Source organism: Macrotis lagotis, chromosome 1 (assembly GCF_037893015.1).
Source record: "Macrotis lagotis isolate mMagLag1 chromosome 1, bilby.v1.9.chrom.fasta, whole genome shotgun sequence".
NCBI classification, from domain to species: domain Eukaryota; kingdom Metazoa; phylum Chordata; class Mammalia; order Peramelemorphia; family Peramelidae; genus Macrotis; species Macrotis lagotis.
The window spans coordinates 174,866,487-174,885,226 of NC_133658.1; the positions used below are offsets into that span (position 1 = coordinate 174,866,487).

Here is an 18,740-nt window from a genome sequence, read left to right on the forward strand (position 1 = left end):
TATATTTTGAATAAATATATGACTGAGCTTCAGGGATAGCTTCACATCTGTTTGAGCCCTAGCTGAGACTATTTCCCCACAGCAGGAGAAACATTTAATTCTATCAAAATGGAGAGGTGCCTTCCCCATACCCCCTAAGTTTAGCTAGATGGCAGTGGCATGACTGCTGATTTTAAGTTTAATCAGAATTGCACAAGATCATTGTTTAATTAGAATGGTGAAAAGAAAAAGACAAAAAAAAAGGATCATTTTTCACCTACCCAGGAAAAAGGGGATAAGTAGTCTATTAAGAAAATGATTCTCATCCACCAAAATGACCACTTGAATTTCTATTGGCACCACTTGTCTTGAGACACAGTCTTTAGAGTCCATCCAACAATGTTTATGATGGAAATCCATATGCATAGGGGTTTATTTTCTATTCACAAAAAGAATCACAACAGTCTGAAGCATGGGACACATGATCTCTGTGGGGTAAGCTATATATTTATTTTAACAATCAACCTCAGAAAGTTTGGTTGTGTTTAAACCACCATGATATAAAAATCATAAAAGCCTCATTGATGCCAGCAGAATGTGGTGGTCTATCTAAACTGGGCTGGTTTGGGGTTTTATAATGGTTCTAAAGATGCCCCCCCATAGGCCACATTCACAGGAAGAAATTCAAGTTATTATTAGTAAGTCTGGGATCAACTAGATGGATAGATTTTCTCTAGTCTGAGTGTCCTGCTGTGATGGAGACATAGTCATTTCTTGCGGCTGCATTAGCAGCAGTGACACAAAAAAAAAACAGAAATAGAATCAGAGGATTTAGTTTAGGGCAGGAAAGGTTCTTAGAGATCACCTTGTGTAATTCCTTCATTTTATATGTGAGAAATTGAAGCTCATGGAGTAAAATGACTTATTCAAAGTCAGGGAATTAGTAAAATCAGAATTACAATCTGTACCTCTTGGTTCTTAATTCAGGACTATGGTGTTCCTTAAATACTTAATTCTTTGGGACTAAATGTGACCTGAAGGGATGTCTCCCCACTCAAGGAGTCAAAAGACCCATTCTGAAGTCTCCTTTAAGATAGATATATATACCTAAAATAGTAAATTCCTCTAAGGGGTCATGTTCTCTAACTCAAATTTTATTGCTTTTCAATTTTTAACATAAATCTTTTTTACTAACTGTTGATCTTTATCATGACTTTTTATGCACTTAAATATTCATCTGAGCTAATGGACAGATAATGGCATTATGATTTAGTCATCTGAGAAGCAGAGCCCCAAGGGGCCTATTGGAGATCCCTATTCTATGCTATCCCCAAGCTACTGACCAAAACCTTCCTAAGGGTACTTTCCTCATCAAACCCAGAAATCCCTAATATTCTGTGGAAAGGCTGTCTAAGCACTGTGGCTTTATTTGGGTGTGTCCTGCATCTATGGTATTTTCTATGTAATTATACTGGTCCAATTAAACAGTCGTCATGTAATACATAATAAGTATTTTTGACTGACAAACTTCATGGAAACCATAGCCTTTTTCTATTTTCTAGGGTCCTTGGGCAAGATGTAAGATAAGTAAATCTGAAACATAATTTATTTTTGTTTGCATACTGTATAGGTAAGTAAAAAAATACTGAGATAAACTAAAATGAACTATCTGACATATTAAAGAGATAAAAAAAATTTTTAAACTACTGTTTTTACTAAAATATGTTGCACATACTTAGACAGTGATTTGAAACAAGTCACTATAATAGTGACAGCCTAATTGCCTCCCAATTTTAGATATTTCCAGAGAGACCAACAACTTATTTTGCTTAAAACAACACCGAAGCAATATTCAATGTAGAAAAATATCAAAGGTCAATAAAGAATGACAGAATAAAAGAATCCCAGAGTTGGAAGGGATTTTGGAAGCAATATGAAACAACTCTTATTCTATTGTATACCAAGTAATCATCTGAGTCTTATTTGAAAATTTCATTGATTGGGAATTCACTGCCTCTTTTTTGTGTGAGGCAATACCTACAGCCACACAGCTAGTAACTGTAAAATGTCTGAGGCTAAATTTGAACTCAGGTCCTCCTGGGTCCAGGCAGGTGCTAAATCCTCTGCATCACCTCACTGACCAAGTTCACTGCCTCTTAAAGCAATCCATTCCTTTTTAAGTTAGACCTAATTAGTTTTCTTTCAATCAAACTGAAACCAATCCTTCTAAAACATGAGGCCAAACAGAAAAAGTCAAATTCATTTTCCATGTGACAGTCCTCTGAAAAAAAGCAATCCTGTTTCCTCCATCTTCCAAGTCTCTCCTCCAGATAACATATTCCTAATTGTTTAAATTGATCCATGTATTACATGGTTTTGAGTTTCCTCAATATCCCAGGAGCTTTCTCTTGAATGCCATGCAGTTTAAGAACATCTTTTTGCAAAATGTGAGGGCTGTGGTCAGACAAGGGCATGGTATCAACAGAATCAGGTCAATGGCTTCCTAATTAATCTTTCTGTCTCCAGCTGATCCAATCCATTCTCCTTCCACCTGCTAAAAGTGATATTCCTAAAGCACAGTTTTGACCATGTCATTCTGCTGCTCCAGAAGCTTCAGTGGTTCTTTTACTTCTAGGATAAATTACAAACTCCTTTACTGGGCTTTAAAAGTTCTTCACAGCCAGGTTCCAGATTTATTGCTCCCTTTACATGCACTTATTTTCCAGCCAGGCTGACTTGCTTTCTGTCTGTTGTTACCTGTACCTGTTTTCCTGCATCTCCATCCTTATGCCTTTATCTAGGCTATCTATAATATGTTGAATTCACATCATCCCTTCTGCTCCCTTAGAATCTTCAGCCTTTCTTTAAAATTGAGTTCAGGTACTATCTTAAATTGGAAGCCAAATTTGATCCCCTACAAGTGTCTTGTTACCTAAAATTATTTCATATATATATATATATATATATATATATATATATATATAATTTACACATACAAATATATATCTATGTGGTTTATATTTAACTTTATAATTACATATTGTTTTCTCTTAAAAGGAAATTCTTTTGCAGGGAAAAGTTGTTTTGTTTTTGTCTATGGATCTCTGAAACAGAGAAAATGTAAGACAAATGTTGTCCATGTAATAAATGTTAATTGGATTATTTTTATTCCTCCTATAGCCATTCAAATACTGAAAACATTTATTATGACTCGCAATATCACCCTCTCTCATCTTCTTTCTCTAAGCTAAATATTCCAATTTTCCTTAAAGAATTCTTAAATAGAATTATTTTCAAACTCTTTAGTATCCTGGTTGTCATTCTCTAGATGTTCTACATTGTGCTTCTTGTTAAAAGTCCTTTGGCTTATGTCATATGCAAACCCTTCCCAGAATTTTTTAAATTCAAAACATAAAACAAGAAGAATTACAAAAGAAAACAATTATGGTCAAATAAAAGCATGATTTTCCCTCTATTAAAAGTCCACAGCTTCTCTGAAATTGATCCACAGATACTTTGGGCATCCATTCTTGGGCTCCAGGTTAAGAATCTCTCTCCATTAGCTTCTCAGTGGCCTTCCTGAAATGTGATACCTGAAACTGAATATTTTAGATATAGTCTATTGTACAGCACATCTATCACTTCCTGCTTTCTGGACACTGTGCATCTTTTGATGAACTCTAAGTCACATTTGATTTTTTTTCCTTAATGTGCCACATTTTTTGTTAGCTTCTAGGAACTCAGAATACATTTTCCCACAAAAAGCAATGTTATAAAATGAGTCCATGTTCACAAACTGGCCTACAAAAGCTTTTACAAGTCCATAATGTAACTGAAATGTACATTTACAATGAAACATTTAAATAGCCAATACTTTTGACATAAGACTAATCTATGCAAAAATGGTAAACTTTGAATAAGAAATAATCTTCTTTTTTGGTTATTGTATATTGAATAATGGTTCTTGAAGAAATTTAGTTTCGATTAGAGAATACAAAAGACATACAGTAGTAGATAGACATTTAGGTCAAGATGCTGCTAGGAAGTTCTGGACATTTTCAAGAACCTCAGATTGATGAAACTAGATTGATATTATGTCTAATTTCACTTTATATATATATATGTATATATATATATATGTATACACACCTATATATTATATTATCAATAGTATGAATTGTGTATTTCTCAGCCATGATTATGACTATGCTTTGTTTCATATGGAATAAAGAAAAAATGAAGAAAAGGAGAAGATGAAGAAGTGTTCTAGTATAACTACAGCTAGAAAAAAATGGAGAAAAACTTTGAAAAGCTTAGGTGATAAAAATAGAATTAATAGAATTCTAAAAGAAAGAAATTAAAGAAATGGTATGTAAAATGGAAGAAAGAAAGTAGCAGCATGGAAGATATATATAGGATCAGATACTTTCCTAACACAGACATCAAATCAAAACAAACAAGAAGTTGGTCTGGGACTCTAACATTGGCATTATTTTCTAGAGGGTTAGGATTTCAAAAAAGTCTTGACAGATGAGCATAGGGGTTCATATTATATATATATATATATATATATATATATATATATATATATATATATATATATACACACACACACAGTATATCAGGAGATGAAAGCAGTCAGATTGAGCCTAGATATATAGACATTGGAGCCATCTGCATAGAGGCATAATGGGGGTGAGCATATATGCAGCTAAGACTGTATGTCCACATGGAGGGTGGTTTGGAGCTGTTTCCAGAAGGAGGGTATGTGAGGGAAGAATATGAGGAAATATTATGTAACTCAGTCTGCTTAGACCATCACATGGCTAGGCGACATCTCTTTTCATTGTCTGCTTGGCTAGAGTTTTCAGAATTTTTAAATGGCCTGTCTCTGTCTCTGTCTCTGTCTCTTCTGTCTCTCTGTTTCTATTTCTGTCTGTCTCTCTAACTGTCTCTCTGTCTCAATCTCTTCTGTCTCTATTTCTGTCTGGCTCTCTGTCTTTTCTGTCTGTCTCTATGTCTTTCTGTCTCTTCTGTTTCTATCTCTGTCTCTTCTGTCTTTCTCTCAAATGCCTTTCTATTGGGGTAGCTAGACAATGATATAAAGAACCCGATCTATGCGACTTTTTTCCTCTCCTCACAGGAGGTCCTCAAGAAATGGGGCCTTTGGAACTCTGTCAAACATCATTTCCCATTCTAGTTGCAGGGAGTGGAACCTCCAACTTTTCAAGTTTCAAAGGTCAGGAATTTGAGTCATAGGAATCTAGGCCAAGTGTTGTCCAGAAACTCCTAGAATGACCTCTGCCCCAGATGTCCACAGTAATGCCCCTTGTGGAGGTAACTTTGGTGGGATCAACACTAAGAACTGATCTAAAATCTGAGCCTACTCATGCATTCCTACATACATCTAGACAGAATTGATTTAGAGAGAATTATGCCCCTGAGGTGACGGAGAATATTCTTGAAATTTGTCCTTGCTATACTTTACTTACTTGCTTACTTTGAAATAAATATTCTTTTGTAAAAACTATTCATCAGGGGAAGCTAAGTGGATAGAGCACCAGCCCTGGAGTCAGGAGAACCTGAGTTCAAATTTGACCTCAGACAATAATTACCTAGCTGTGTGGCCTTGGACAAGTCACTTAACCCCATTGCCTTGCAAGAAACAAAAAAAAACCCGTATTTATTATTAAGTGGTTACTTAAAACTAGAGTGTTGGTTACTGGGTTTGGAAAATAGAGAAAACTAAGTTACTAGAAGGTTGATTTAACTGCAGAGAATGGTCTTACAATCATTTCAAGACACCTGAGATCTTTAGGCTGAGAGTAGTATACATGGAAGTATATCCTTCCTGGCTTTGAGAGAATGGGGTCAGAACATATGCAAATCAAAGAATATTAATTAAAATTTCCAGGATGATCAACATAAAAAATGACGACATATTTCAGGGAGAATAAAAAAAAGATTTTGTAACACCTTCACTCGTGAAAAAGAAAGAAGACACATCAGAGAAGAAAACTGAAAAAGAATGGTTAGAAAAGTAGAAAAAAGCAAAAGAGCAATGTTTCTGATTGAGAAAATATTAAGTAAAAAGGCATGTTCATCATGTGCAACGATGCAGAAAAGTCAAGGAGATAAAGACTAAGGAAAATCCATTGAATTTGCCAGTAAAGAAATCACTATCTCCCCAAAAGAAAGTAGTTTCATTATAATAGTAGTGATAGAAGTTAGAGTCCAGGGTTTAAATGACTAAGTAGGTAGTAAGCAATTTATTAAGCAAATGAATATGGGCAGCTCTTCCTGAACAAGACAATAATTTGATCAGTAGAAAGATCAAGAGATTTGTGTATATATTTGTGTTTGTGATTGTATATATCTATTAGGATAGAAAGACTGAATATATATTTGTAGTTATACTAGAAGAAGCCAGAAGAGAAGATTGAAGATGAAAGAGAGGGAATATAAATTATAATAAGGAGACAGGGAAGTCTCTGATGCCCTGAAAGGGAATGGAATTAGGACTTTTCTTCCTTTTCTATCAAGAAGAACATCCTTCAAATAGAAAATAGGAAAATAAAGAACTAAAATAAAGTGATACTTGATTCTTTAAATCAACTCAGAATTCTAGCCTCAGACATATATTCCAGTGACAGATTTGTTTCAGCATGAAGAACTTAAAACAGAAACATATATACACAATATCATAGTTCTCATGCTGGGGGGGGGGGGGAATGGAAAACAGGCAGGAAAAAATTGCATTTAGAACAACATCTTACACCATATGTAAGAATAAATTAAAAATAGACATGTGCCCTGAATACTGAAGGTCATACCACACACACATATACATACACACATATAATAGCAGAGAAAAAAATCAGTTTTCCAGCTATGGCTAGGGAATGAATTATTAAACTAACAAGGCATGAAGAAGATCAGAAAAGGCATAATAAAACATCTTATTTACAAGGAATTGAAAATTTTTATAAAAACAAAATTAAAGTGCCAAGGATAAGTAGGAAAGTACACAACTGGGGAGGGGGGGAATCATTATATTGAATATCTCATAAAAACAAGATGGCAGAGAAATAATTGTGGAGTTTAAACAAAGACCAAAGCCTATTACCTCCAATTTAAAAAAAAAACTGTTATGTAATTTAATCTCTTATACTTAATTTTTTTCCCCTTAAGTATATGGTTTTTCCTCTCATCACATTCAACTTAGATCAGTGTATACCATGGAAACAATGTAAATATTAACAGACTGCCTTCTGTTGGGGATGGGGGGGGAGTAAAATTAGGGGGGAAATTGCAAAATTTAAAATAATAAATTTTCAAGAAATAAATAAGTTTATACAAGATATAAAAAGAAAAACAAACCAAATGATGGACCAGATATACAGATAAGAACAAACAGAAATATATAAAACCAAAAAACACTCCTCGAAAGATGTCAAAGGTTATTAATAAGCATATGGAAGAATTTTCCAGTTCACTAATAAGAAATATAAAATCAAATAAACTTTTAGGTTTCAATGAACACCCAAATATTTGACAAAGATGACAATACATAGGAATGGACAATATCAGAGGGCATACAGAAATAGAATTAGTATAGTTTTTCGAAGGGTTTGAAAGAAATTTTAAATTATGTTAAAAATCACACACACACACACACACACACACACACACACACACACACACACTCTTGGATTTCGAGATGCTACCAACAGTCATGTGCCTCAAGAATGTCAATGATAGGGGGCAGAGCCAAGATGGCAGCATGAAGGCAGAATTTCCTGGGAACTCCTTTCGCCCAAACTCCAAAAAAAGCAAAGATGGCACTAGCCAAAATTTAGAGGGGCAGAACCCACAGAAAGACTGAGTGATACATTTTCTCAGTCCAAGATAACTTAGAATTTCCGAGGGAAAGGTGTGTTTCACCAGGACTGGGGGTTGGGGAAAAAAAAGCCGTGGCCGCAGCGCAGCCCAGAGATCACTGGCAACAGCTTGAAGGGGCAGTGAGTGAATTCTGCTTCACCTGGGTGAGCGTGGAGTGAGGAGCACAGCAGCAGAATCTGCAGTGAGAATAGGGAGAAAGCAGCCTGTACCGGCAGGGACGCTAAGGAAAGTCTGCAGACATTTCTTTGCTCTCCCTGGGGTAAGACTCTGATGTTTGCCAACACTCACATATTGCAGTTTGGGCTTCCATACTAAATAACCAAGCTGGATCTCTCCTTATAGTCCCAGAGCAGAGGAAAGTGTGGTGGTCATCTACATATCAAAGCATTGGCAAGAGAGCATAAGACCTTAGAGGAATAAAGGTCCCAGTAGGGTGTCTCCCCCCCAAAAACCCCAAAGCCTTGGAAGTGCTATAAATTAGTCTTGGGCTGAGGAAATGAGTAAACAACAGGAAAAGAAATATTTGACCATAGAGAATTACTTTAGTCCCATGGAAGATCAAAATACATACTCAGATAATGACAGAATCAAAACTTCCATATCCAAAACCTCCAAGAGAAATAGAAAATGGACTCAGACTATGGATGAGCTCAAAAAGACTTTGAAAAGCAATTAAGGAAGGTGGAGGAAAAATTGGGAGGAGAAATGAGAGCAATGTAGAAAAATCATGAAAACTAAATCAAAAGCTTGGTGAAAGATATACAACAAAATACTGAAGAAAATAATATGTTAAAATCCAGTTTAGGCCTAATGGAAAAAGCAAAACAAAAGGCAAATGAGAAGAATGCCTTAAAAAGCAGAATTGGCCAGCTGAAAAAGGAGAAAAAAAAAGCTCTCTGAAGAAAATAACTCCTTCAAATGCAAAATAGAACTAAATGAAGCTTATGACTTTGCAAGAAAGCAGGAAGAAATAAAACTGCCAAAAAAGCCAAAAATTAGAAAAAAATGTGAAATATCTCATTGGAAAAATAACCGACCTCAAAAACAGATCCAGAAGAAATAATTTCAAAACTATTGGGCTATCTGAAAGCCACGACCAGAAGAGCCTAGACTTCATTTTTCAAGAAATAATACAGCAAAATTGCCCTGAGATCCTAGAAGCTAAGGGTAAAATAGAAATCGAGAGAATTCACTGGTCACCCCCTGAAAGAGATCCCAAAAGGAAAACTTCCAGAAATATTATAACCAAATTCCAAAACTCCCAAAGCAAAGAGAAAATTCTAAAAGCTTCCAGAAACAAGCAATTCAATTACCGAGGTTCCATAGTCAGAATTACACAGGATCTAATAGCATCTACATTAAGGGCTCTTGGGGACTGGAATATGATATTCTGGAAGGCCAAAGATTTTGGTTTACAACTGAGAATCAACTACCCAGCAAAACTGAGCATCCTCTTTCAGGGGAAAAGATGGACTTTCAATGAAACAGGGGACTTTCAAACTTTCCTATTGAGATGACCAGAGCTGAACAGAAAGTTTGATCTCTAAGTACAGGACTCTGGTGAACCATAGAAGGAGTGGAAGAGGGGTTAACTATGAGGAACTTGATGAGTTTGAACTGTTTGCATTCCTGCATGGAAGGAGATATTGATAACTCATATGAACTTTCTCATTTATAAGAGCTGTTAGAAGAAGCATATATAAATATATGTGTATATATATATATATATATATATATATATATATATATATATAGACAGGACACAGGAAGGATATGGTATGGTAAAGGTGTGGAGTCGATGGGCAATGGGGGAAAGTACTGGGAGGAAGGAGAAGGAGATGAAAAGAAGCTGAGAGATTTCACATAAGAGTCAAGAAAAAAGCTTTTATCAATGAAGTAGAGGGGGGGAGGCAAGGGGGAATGAGTGAGCCTTCATTCTCATCAGAAATGGTTCAGAGAGGAAATGACATACTTAATAGGGTGAGGAAATCTGTCTTGCCCTGGTGAAGGATGGGATAAAGGGGAATGGGGGGAGGGAAGGGGGGGAATAGTTGATAGAAGAGAGGGAAGATCGAGGGAGAGGGTACTCAGATTCAACACACTTTTGAACAGGGTCAGGATGAAAGGAGAGAGAGAATAGAATAAATGAGAGTGGGGAGGAATAGAGTAGAGGTACCATTAGTAATAGCAAATGAGGGAAAAAATATTGAAGCAACTTCTCTGGTGGACTTCAGATAAAGAAAGCAACTCACCCCAGAGACAGAGCCATTGAAATCTGAACACAGACTGAAATATACTTTTTTTCCTCTTTCCTCTCTATTCTTGAGGTTTCTCATCTTCTTGGGGGGAGGGGTTTTATGTTTATTTTTATGTTTATTCTTATAACACATTCAATTTACATCAATGTATGGCATGGAAACAATGTAGACTGTCAGACAGCCTTCTGCAGGGGGGTGGGGGGAGGGAAGGCAGGGTGGGGGAAAAACTGTAGAATTCAGAGCCTTGAAAAAATGATGGGTACATATTACTATTGTATATAATTGGAAAACAAATGAAATGTTAAAATGTTAAAAAAAGAATGTCAATGATAAAAAGTCAGGTCCCATATACATCAAAATGTTGAGTGGAACTTTTTTGTACTAGCAAAAAATTAGAGGGGGGAAAAATGTAGGTGTCAATAATTGTGGAATGATTAAACATGATGTGAAATATGAATTTGAAGCACCAATGCTACAAAAATTTGGAGACTTAGATGAACTATATAAAATGGAGTACACTGAACCAAGAAAATAATATAGTGAAAACAATGTTTGTGAAAGGAGCAACAATAATCAGAATTATATTTATGGAAATTATAATGACTAAGTTACTGCCTAGAAAAGATATAAGGAGTTAACTTCCTACCATTTTGTAGAGGTGGAGGAAAGTCCTATGTTTGTGGAACATGGCATATAGTATTAGACTCTCTTGATGTATTGGTTATTTTTACTGAAATATTTTATTTTCCCTCTTTATTTTTTATAAAGAGTCCCTTACTGGGAAGGTACATAACAGAAATACAGTAGAAAATATATGATGTAAAAACAAAATATATTAATAAAATTTAAAAATAGAATTCTTCAAATATGGAGCAGGTTGCTCTGAGGTTTTATTTGAGTGCCTACTATGTGCCAGACACTTTAATAAGCACTAAGTCATGTTCAAACCCAGACTACACTTGTCAAGAATGTTGTAAAAAGTACTACACAGTTTAGGTGGACTTTTTGACCTTTAAGACTTTTATAATTGGGGTTGACAGGTATAGAAAGTCAGAACACGGGCTGAAGAAAGGAGCTGTTGAGCTACAATTCATCCGGTTAAAGCTCTGAATCTGTATCCTCAGAAGGCTAGTATGAGATCTCAAGTGGTCTAGAGACTTAATTAGTCAGCTATCCCCATTCTGGAATGAAATAGAAGATCTTGAAGAACCCTTCAGACACACTGAAATCGTGAGAGGTCATGAGGCGTCACCTCTCAGTGTCTAATTGAAGTCCTGCCCACATGAGGTTCCTCTCCTAATTTAACTAATAAAATAAAAATAATAATAACCACCCCCTTATATTATAGCTCTATTGTTTACTGCATGAAGTAGGGGCATGAATTGCATTGAAAAATTACAAAGGCAATTTATTTCTGGTTTTTAAGAATTTAATTCATGCTAGGTGCAACCAGTTCTGGGAACAATGTTGAGCAGGGTGGTTATGAGGTGGATACTTGATTCTAATGTATATATCCTACGGCTTCATCAAACATACCTGAGGACTTCGTTCCTTCATTCTTGATTAAGGGAATTTAAGGGAATCCTTAAAAATTAGACCCAAGAGATTAAACACATAAAAGTTCAGGTGTGTCAATGCAATTGCACATTGCAAATTTCCTGAGGAAAGAAGCAAGGGAAAGGAAGAATATCATAATTATCATTCATGTCTTCTAATTACAGGAGAAAGATATATACATACAGTGGAAAAGAGATAGTGGAGAGAGAGAGAGAGAGAGTAGGGAGAGGGGAGAGATAGATGGGCAGGGGAGAGACAGATAGGAGAAGGAGGAAGAAGAAAGAGGGAGAGAGCACCATTTGCAAATTGTATTTCTTGAAGAGGGAAAAAAAGCATGATATATGTCTCAAACCTGGAAATCATTTTCTGTAATCATGTCACATTTGATGATCTTCAATTGTTCCACCTAAGTATTATGCTTTGGCTAGTCAAAGGATACATTTTTAGCAGTATAACAGAATTATTATGAACATATCTATATTCCAATTCAGGATATGAAAATTTTAAGATTTGAGGTTTTAATTTGTTTTTATTTTCAATTATATATTTGAATCTATACCCTAGACAAGTAAAAATGCTAGGACACAGTTATACAGAAACATTTATTGACATAAAAAAGTGTGGGGTAACAAAATCACAGGCTACCCCAAGAGCTACATCAGCTTCTTTGGAATTCCTGCATATGTGTGACTCATGGAGGAGGACTTCCTTTGCTTGTGTTTCCCTCCAAAATTTCACAATGTAAATCAGCATGTGGAGGACAAAATAAACCCTGCATAATGTGAGCAGTAATTCAAGTCCTGTTTTTCAGAATCCCAGAGAAACTGAGGTTCTTCATAGAGTGGCATACAGTTGGTCATACACTGATTTTTTAGTAATACATTATGCGATTCTGAAATAAAAGTGACAAACAATTTTTTAACACTGCATATGTTCAAAGCTCTCTGCCAGGAAAGGGGGGGGGGGGAACCTGCTTTGGCAGAGAAAGCCAAAGTGCAAGAGTTCCTTTGTGATCCATAATGAGAAAACAAGTGGAGATGTCTCTGACCTTGTCAAATTAACTCCAAAAGAGGCATTCAGAACTGCTCAAGAGATTCAATGGGCATTTCTGCCCTGAATGCCTGGAGGATAATTTCCTATAGGATGGAATCTGATTCTTTTTTCTCTACTAGAGAATTCTATTCAGTCCTCTCAGAATACTTTGTGATTTTTGGAGGGGGAAGGGCCACAGTGGTATTGGATATGAAGAGGTAAAGAGAGAGTAGTTGGCTACTTGGGTGGGTTGCAACAAATTAACCCAACTTTCCTTAACTATTTACAGCTTGTTCAGATGGATATTTATTTTCATTATCACACCTCTTACTCTTCTGGGTGCAAATACCAGACCTTAGTGTAATCACAACACACTAAAACACACACACACACACACACACACACACACACACACACACACCCCTCCAAATTATTTTGGGGGATGTTCAATTCAGTTGTGTCTGAGTCTTCATGATCTCATTTTGAGGTTTTTTCTGAGCAAAGATTCTCCAGCTCATTTTATAGATGAGGAAATTGAGATAAACACAGGGTTAAGTGATTTGTCCAGGATTACACACCAATTAAGTGTCTGAAGGAAGATTTGAAATCATGAAGCTCCAGTCTTCCCAATCCCTTTATCCACTGTGCCATCTAGTCCCCTAATTTGAGGGCAGGGTTTCTTATCTGCAGCAAAGCTTAGGAGGCCAGAGTTATATAACTATGCCTTAGCAGTTTTGTTAGTTAATTTGGAGGTTGCAGAATGTAAAATATTAGGTTTCCTCCTCCAAAGGAGGAGGAGAACTCAACATGACAGTAGTGGTCATATTTTTTGTTTCTTGCAATCAGTGTGACTTTGCACAAATCATTTGACCTTTGGTTAACTGAGTTTGGCTAGATGGGTTTCCTCATCTGTAGAATACGGGAGTTTGATTAGATGACCTCTAAGATCCTTCCCAAATCTGATTCTAGGATCCCATTACACTATTTATACCAGTCTTTTTGAACTAATGCATTATTAGCAATTTGGCAATTTGTTTGAAAAGGGGGATCAGACTGCTCCTAGAGAACAAATAACTAAGTCTATCTTAGAAAACTTTTCTTAGCCTTTTAAATATCCCGGCTTTGTTTTTAATGCATTGGGACTGTGCCCAAGTGACCCACATGAGACTTCATGCATTCATTAAGCCTGTCTAGTCTTGTGCTTACTCATTGCCTTCAAAGAAGAATGAAAGGCTACCCCATTGAAATGCCCCCCCCCGGGGCACAATAGGTCTGTCTGGGGAGGGGATTTGGAATCCCCTAGAGAGTTCTTGAATGGGCAATGATGCTGGGAAATACCATTGCCAACACTCAACCAGATGCAGCTGGGTCTCCGCCTCAGGTGTGTGGCTGGGCCTCCAATTTGTATAGCCTCACTGTCCAACTGCTTTAATTAGCAACCTTCAAAGTGTTTGAGAAATCTGAATTATTGAACACTATTCTCTCCACTGCAGGAGGGGGAAAGTGCCCTTGTAAATCATTCTGTAGATTTACAAAGGGGGTGGCACTGTCTCAGAACTTGGGCAAACGGGATAGGTTCAAGAAAATAGTCCCTACAATAGATTAAGGGCTAATTAGGACAGAAATAACACACACACACACACACACACACACACACACACACACACGGTGGCTCAGTGGATAGAGTCCTATCCCTGGAGTAAAGAAAACTCACCTGAGTTCAAATTTGATCTCAGATACTTATTAGGAAATTTTTAAAAACAGTTTGCCTCAGTTTCTTATCTGGAGAAGGAAATGGCAAAATTAAAAACTCAAAATGGGGTCATAAAAACTCAGAAACAACTGAACAACAACATATTTGTAAACTCTCAAAAACAACAAATAATGTTACCAGTATGCTTTCTGCAAAACAATGTGATTCGGATAACAATATTATCATCCCAATTTTATAGACAAAGAAACTGAGGCACAGATAAGTTTAAGTGTCTTCTCCAGGGTCACACAGTTATCAGATTTTACAACTACTAACTCCTGTGACTCAGGGCTTTTGTGTGTAAGACCAGTATAGTCTTTCCACTAGTACCAAGATAACTTGGCAAATGGGGTTAAGTGGCTTGCCCAAAGGCCACACAGCTAGGTAATTATTAAGTGTCTGAGACCGGATTTGAGCTAAGGTACTCCTGACTCCAGGGCCAGTGCTTTGTCCACTGCACCTAGCTGCCTCTCCAAGATAACTTTCAACTAAGCCCCAAATCACTATTCCAAGATTTTTTTTTAGTTTTTTTTTTTCTCTCAAGGCAAATGATTTTAAGTGACTTGCCCAAGGCCACACAACTAGGTTGAGGTCAGATTTGAACTCAGGTACTCCTGACTCCAGGACCAGTGCTCTATGCACTGTGCCACCTAGCCGAACCCCAAGATTAATTTTTAAAAGTTTATTCAAAATTCACTGATTTGCTATTTCAATATTATATTTTTTAAAATCTGATCACCTGACCAAATGAAGTATAGGCTCTAGTATTCTTCCTTGCATTATATGGAAAACACGCTTCCTACAGAGCATTTTAAAATGTTGAAGGAGAAAAAAAAAGTCTGACAACTTCCCCACAAAGTCGACTGGGAAAGATAGTATGATAGTAGGTTCTGTAGCTGAGTGGAGGCCCATTCTTCCAATCATTGTTCAAGGAAAAACATTCTATGAAATTAACCCCAGAGGTCAATAGGCAGATGCCAAATTGTTCTCTGGAGTAGTCCAATTTTGAATGTACCAGAAAAACATTGCTTAGGCAGACTTCCATATTTAAAGGGATATGTCATAAGAGAAGAATGGGGAGGGGACCTAATTTTACAAGGAAAGATATTTTTTGATGCCATAGAAAATGAAGAATGCGTGAAATAGCTTGATGATGATTTAAACTGGCTACTCTGACTTCATTGTAAATGGGGAGACTTGCTGCTCAACTACTCACTTCCACATCAGCACCTTTTTCTACCCTATTACTTGCCTCTAAAATAAAGTGACTCCTTGTGAAAAGTGAACCTAGTAGAAGTAATTCTGTAGAGTTTGATTGTGGCCTTGGCTATGTTTTTCTCATTATTGGAGGTGGCGGGGTAGTGTTCTAAGACCCTGTTACTATCTGGTTGACTATTCAGTGACTAAATATAGTTGAATATGATTGGATGAATCTGTTAGGTATTTCTCTTTATTTTTCAAAAATATTTTCAGTTTTGTATTAAACTTTCATTGCTGTGGGAAGAACCTGCAAACCTTGAAGGTTTCGTTTCTGGGGTCAAATTTTAACCCATATGGAGCCATATGGCCTGTGACACAAAAACTGAATAGAGTCCACTTCATATTCTTTATTCTTTCATGATATTTGTTAAAAAGCCAGAAGCACAGGTTCAAGCTGTGTTTTGCCAGTAGAGATGCCGTATAGGGCAACATGAGTACCTGGTTGTTGGCACAGACCTTATAATTTCTTGAAGAATTTAAGAAGTCCTACTCTGTGACAACTAAATAAATCAGCCAACCCTCATGCCAACTTGCTAAAGACAAATTTAATCATGATAGGGAACGAGAACCTGAAACACTGCCCATGGAAAACAGATACCTGCTAATAAAGGATGACGGTAGAGAGGAAGTAGGGAACAAAGGAAGGATACCTTTAGCTGCTTTGGGGAAATCTGGAAGCAAAGCAAGGCTGGACTGAGGAAGGGTATACTGATGCCCTGAGATACAAAAGACATCTATCTGGTAACCTGTGATTTTAATCAATTATTCACTCAAATAGGTGCAGAGTTCACTTTTTTTCCAAACACTATTTAAATACTTGATCTCTCTGTTTCAGTTTCTCCATCTATAAAAATAAAGATTTTTTCAGTCTCCAAGGTCCCTTTCTAAATCTAGACTCTTGTGATGTTACCAGCACTTATTAAATTTTAGCATCCTGGGTCAAAGCTCAATCCTATTATATTTCTCCTTTCTGCATACAACTAGTAATACCTTACATGTACATGGAGATTTAAACTTATTCCTCATTTAAAAAGTTCTTTACAACAACCTAGTGAGATAGGCAAGTAATGCCAAGATTGATCTCATTTTAGAGAAGAAGAAATTAAAGAGTTTAAGAGACTTGTACAAGTTCACATAACTAATAAGCATAGATTAGAGTCTGTTTCCTATGAATACAATAATATTGTCACTATTCCAAATTGCCTATTTAGCCTGGGTCAGATGATAATTTTATTAATTATACAGAAAATTGAATATCATTTCATAACAATCTAGAACTCAAAAGGGAGTTTATTTGGTGAAATGTCATATGACATAAGCACAGTCATATGGCAAGAATTCAATATTCTAAGTTCAATGAGGACAAGACATGAATACCAAATTTGTGTTCTATGGGAAGAGTGACCAGTAAAGGAAGAAATTATACTCTGTTTATTCATTCCTTTAACCAAGAAAATGACTTTTTGAACTATTATATATGTGCTTAACAATTATAGTAGAATAAAAAATGTTGAAAATTTTCATGTATATTTCTTTACCTTACACAGATAGAATAGCAAAAGTAGTAGACATGAAATAGGTTTCTTCTTAAGGAATTTCACGTGAGTGTGTGTGTGTGTGTGTGTGTTTATGTGGTAGAGTTGGGCATAGAAAGAGAAGACAAAGACATTCAAAAAAAAGTCTAATTTTGTGGACTTGTTATATAAACACACCACTTATGATTAACTCATTGAGAAAATATTATGGAGTCATAAAAAAGCAATGCTTATTTGAATAATGTCACTTTTGGAAGGCAAACAACAAAGACAATGAAGACAGAAAGGAAATTACAAAAGGAATATCCTGGCAATTTCTATCATTACTGGCTCTTTTAAATGTCACATAAAAGCAAAAACAATCTAGTTGGGGAATTCTTAATTTAGGTTATAAATATTAGTAAAGGAATAGCAAAGAACTGGTGATTTTCTTAGGGAAGGGAAGAAACATTATAGGAATTCCTTCCATTAAAGTAGATATGATTTAGTAGATAAATCTAGGGAATTAGAGCATATAAAACTGAAGCACATAAAAGTTAAGTGATTTGTCTGACATCACACATCTAGTAAGAAGCATGGCTACATTTGAACCCAGTTCTTCCTGACTTCAAGCCTAGCTAGTAGGCTACTTAGACTTCTCTTTTTTTCCTTCATATAGCATCAATGTGATGATGAATTTGAGGTGATCACTTAACTTTTACTGATTTCCCCTCATGTTCCTCAGCATATTTTTTAAAGTGACTGGGCTAGGTTAGAAGTTGCATCCATGTCCATAGGAACAAAATGTAGCTAAGTGGCCGCCAAGGAAACTCAACTTGATCTTCTCAGCACTATAAATTGTGACCAGAGAGCTGACTAGGGTATCTATAACAGCTAGACTTTGCACATTTATTTATTTATTTTAGGAAAAAAGCTACTAAAATAGCAATTAGAACCCAAATTGGTATTGTCAAATTTACCCCTTAAAAAAGGAAGGTAGGAAGCAACCAGGAAAGCACAGCCAGATGGTCCTTCCTTCTGTTCAAAATTTCTGATGCTCTTACCTGTTTTAGAGACATTGACTTTGCAGCAATGAACAAATCACAGCCTGCTGCCCTTTTAAACAAAAGAAGTTCCCAGGAACATTCTATCTCAAGAGAACACTGGAGGCCTACCAAGGCAACCAGGTATTTCCATAAAAATACATCCTTCCTCTATGCATTAAGAAAACTATCCACAGTCCCAAATAACCAAGAATACAATTCTTTCATTATGATAACAGCATAACCCTAATCAGCTCATACAGAGGTCTAGGAAGAAAATAAAAAAACCTAGAAGAAAAAGGCACTAAATTGCACATCCTTTGAAATCTGCTTGCTATCATAATATGTAAATTGCCAAATGTCTGAAATTTAAGGATTGGAGTTGCCTCCAGTTATTTTGTCACTTCCTTCCCTTCAGCATTTCTCCAGTCCAACTGCTGAA

The 18,740-nt window shown here is 36.2% G+C and overlaps 1 protein-coding gene across 3 annotated transcripts in view; it reads right to left on the minus strand.

Annotated features, from left to right (window-relative positions):
• Positions 1 to 18,740, minus strand: part of MACROD2 (mono-ADP ribosylhydrolase 2) — a 2,318,796-nt gene that overhangs the window by 696,834 nt on the left and 1,603,222 nt on the right. The gene's annotated exons all lie outside the window — the stretch shown is intronic.